We start from the raw sequence: 4,052 nt of genomic DNA, 5'->3' as shown, positions 1-4,052 counted from the left end.
AAAATCGGCACCTTTACTCTGGCAACATAAGAATACAAGTTTTTTCTTCAATTGATTCCTAATACCCCTGGCATTGACAGATAAAGCAGAACAGAAATTTGAGAACACAAACAAAAAACGAACTATTCTCTCTAGAATTAAACTTTTTTGGTTAATTGCAGGAATCACTGCACACATGTTGACTATTGGTTGCCTTAACAGGACAATATAGGCATCATGACCGAGTCTAACCTAGAATATTCAAGTTTACAAGGAGTAGGTTATATTTTTGACAAATACCTCCGTTCCCTTATTTAAATTCTAGGGCAGTCGATTTTAATCTGTTTTCCGTTAATAAACGCCTTATTTCCCACAAAGTAGGCCTCCACTGCAGGCCATATACGATTGCGGGTGTCTCGGTCAGTTGTTGTCAGATCTTCTTTGAAGTGGTCCCAGTTGTTTTTCAGGATCCCCTCCACAACGCATCCCTGGCTGTTCTGGACATGAACTTGATAATTAATGGAAGTATTAGTCGATTGGACCCTCCGTCTTTGGGTCTGCCAATTCTGTGGACATCATCTATTGCAGAAATGACCTTCTCGGCCTCAATGTCAGGTAGAACTGCTCGACAGATGTCTCGGACTCTTGTTTGAATGTCATCCACTTTTTCAGGAACGCCGTGAAGACGGAGGTTATGGCGTTGGCTGTAACGGTTGACCTTGTTGATTTTCAGTTCCATGTCAGTAATGTTTTTCTGAAGCTACTCACAGGTTTCTTTAAGAGGCACGTTCTGTATTCTCAGGTCCAAAACTTCTTTATGGAAAAAGTCCAGAGACTTTTTAAGACCGCCAAATTTGAACTTTGTTGTAGTGGACAGCCTTATCGTTTTTGTCTGCTCTTTCATTTATCTTCTCAATGACAACTGTAATAATTGTGTTCTGCAGCTCAGAGAGCGACGGTTCTTTGTCAGTTTGGCCGGGATGTGTTTCTCTCTTGAAGAGGTTCTTCTTAGGTTGATGTTTCACAGGTGTAGCAGGAGAGGAATTGCAATCTTCCCCATGTCCCGCCTGACAAGCATACAAGTGAATTTTGCTTATGTTCCGTTTGTCTTTATTAATTGCAACGTCCATATCTTCCAGTTGCGGGAGTTCGTCTTTCTCCAAGTTATCCATTGTTAGCATGTGGTAACGCTAGCTTTAGCTTACAGCTAGAAACCGATAGCTCCACCTCTCGTAGTTTCAGATTCAGACGTAAAAAGTATGCAGTACATCAACGGGAAATGTCCATTACTTCTTCAAATACAAATATTAACTTCTTAATTAAATTAAACACCTTTACGCGGTTTTGCTTTACGTGTGGCCGGTGTTTGGAGTTTTCAAAGGACGCGGATCAGACGGAGACACTTGAAGGCAACATCTCGACAGCCGGACAGTGTTAAGCAAAGTAAGTGTAGCAAAACAAAAAATGCTATCTATCTTAGGCCATGTGAATAAAAGTCAGTAATTGTTGGGTACTTTGGCAGTTACCCACAAGTTCGTAACCAAGACTCTTTCCAGTAATCAACAATCTCCAACAGTAATGCAAAGATTTTTTGAGCAGCTTCTGACATTCTATTTCGAAACGGAACTCTGTCCATTTCAGCCAAACATCCATGCCCATCATACAAACAGTTCATGGAGTACAGAAGCTCGAAGTCAAAAGAGCGACAGTCTTTTAACTACAGACCAAAACAAAGAAATAGGCCTAAAGAAAGAAAACACGTCCAGGTAAGTTTGACCGTCCTATACAATTTTGCAAAGCTCCATATGTATTTGTGTGTATGTGAATTTATTTTACCTAAGTATAAATAATTTATATATTTATTTTATTAGAAAAAGGTAGGATTGATGGTGCCACATGGAACTGATGGAATTGATTTAAAAAACCTCTAAGACGGAAAACGCTCCCGTTATTTACAGACTCAGAAGTAGCAGCACCTGATCTTCTGAAACAAGCTGTGTAGAAAATTAGAAAATTTAACATGGACATGCAGGAAAGAACCTCATGTCCTTTTGTATCCAGACTGCTCAGAGGTGATCCATGTGCCTGGGTTAGAAATGCCATTCAAATTGGCAGAATATAAAAAGGAAATAGGAAAGGCATATTCCAGGATCACTTTTTTCATTTGCCTGGAGAAACACTATTAAGGAGGTTAGTGGATCTCATGATTCAATATTTTTTACATATTTAGATACTCTGCTGGAGAACAGATAATGGTTGTTTGATTTATTTTTTTCAGTGGATGATACCTCAGACTCGGATTCTGAAATTGTCATCGTAACAAGGAACAGAGCTGAATTCAATCAAGCTGACACTTGGTAACTGGTACACCAGTTACTTCTCCTATTTAAAATGTCTATGTATTTATGTAAAATATGTTTGTATTTATTACTTTATTATACGTGAATTGGATTTTAAGCATGAAATGTATGTCCTGGTCAATATTTTAGTGGTAAAAGGCTTTTATTGATTATTTTGCAGTACTATTATACAGTAACACAGACAACCATTCAACAACAATGGAAGCTGTTGAAAATTGTTGATAATTTTATCCATTTCCTCTCAGGTTTTTGAACCAAAAAATCAAAGTACTCCTGAACCCAAACTGGAAGTAGAAAGGTAGGTGTTGCACGCTAGGACACAAAGGAACTTTCAGGCTTGCATGGGTTGAAATTATTTTTGTAGTTCTTGACTGAAAATAATAACTAATTTTATTGGGTTACAGTGCTTTCACTACCAGGTAGAGTGCTATTTAGCAGATATTTTATGAATGCGGATCTATGTGGATCCCTCATAGACCATTATAGAATTGGCACAGTCATCCAGAACCAACTAAACAAACTTTTTTTCTGAACTTTGTCAGGAAGTCAAATAGATGTAATGAGAGACAATGTTTTTTTTCTAGATATAATCAACCAATAGGAATCTTGGTTGTAAACATAATGTTTACATGATTTGACTATTGTATGCTTGAAGGACACCTGCTGGTTTTAAGATGTCTACAACACCCACTCTAGCCCAGAGAACCCTGGCCACTAGAAAAGACCCACCTACTACTATATGTTACTCAAAGCTACATCATTGTCTTTATCATGGAGCTAATCCTTTTTATATGTTTTATCATGTTTCAGACAGGCATCAGGACATTAATCAACAATTAAGCCAGGACAGGTAATAAGGGAGACTGTGGCTGCATAACAACAGTAAATACACAGACCTATTTTTACCCAATGTTGAGCCAGAGGATGAAGAGCCTGTTGCTGTCAATGTGAAGAATTTCCAATACACAGCAATGTAATATGACAGCTTTTGACTATAGCACTCCAGTATTTTACAGTGCAATAGTTCTAGTACATCTGGAATATCCACAAATGAAGTCACTTTTTGTCATTACAGGGAGGAGACTAAGTCAAGCTGCGCTTATTCATTTATCCTGGATAAGTGAAAAAGCGCAGCTTGACTTAATGCGATCTAATTATCGGCTTAATCGGTTGCACGTTTGCCGAGCCAGGATGAACAGGTGAAGCTATGCCAAGCCAGGTGTAGATAGCTGGGATGAGTGCACATTCATGGCTTTCTCAAGTAGACCACGGTATCGATCACAGATTTACTGACGAAGAATGGAGAAGACGCATGCGCTACATGTTTAACCCAATGAGCAACAGCTTCTTACGGAAAGTAACGAGGGGAAGAATATGCAAAAAGGGTAATACGGCTTAAACGGAGAGAATGAGCCCAACATAGTGGACGTGACTGAATGTGTATGGATGTAAAAATATCTACTTAGCCTATAGTCACTCGACATTTTTACAAAGTTGGAGGCTACTGTTGAGTTATAAAAAAGTTATAAACTATGTATTATGCAGCCAGGATGGGATTAATATACATATGTCTGTGAAGAAGGCAAGATGGCCTTTTGTGTCCTCACCTACCCCCTCTCTCCTTTTAGTTTCTGTCATATGGTTTAGAACAAAAGACTATTAACATATAGAAAGAAACTGTTTGCTCCACAAAAGGGAAGCAACCAGCTGTCT

At 38.6% G+C, this 4,052-nt stretch overlaps 1 long non-coding RNA gene across 1 annotated transcript; it reads left to right on the top strand.

Moving 5' to 3' along the window:
- The first annotated feature begins 1,304 nt into the window (after window positions 1-1,304).
- Window positions 1,305-2,234, top strand: LOC117956405. The gene is made up of 3 exons (XR_004659251.1): window positions 1,305-1,422; window positions 1,621-1,745; window positions 1,851-2,234. It is a non-coding gene; the product is annotated as an uncharacterized LOC117956405 (long non-coding RNA).
- The last annotated feature ends 1,818 nt before the right edge of the window (window positions 2,235-4,052 follow it).

This window comes from Etheostoma cragini, chromosome 14 (genome assembly GCF_013103735.1).
Source record: "Etheostoma cragini isolate CJK2018 chromosome 14, CSU_Ecrag_1.0, whole genome shotgun sequence".
NCBI lineage: Eukaryota > Metazoa > Chordata > Actinopteri > Perciformes > Percidae > Etheostoma > Etheostoma cragini.
The sequence above is the reverse complement of the archived record's forward strand: the minus strand, read 5'-3'. Positions and strand labels throughout refer to the sequence as shown.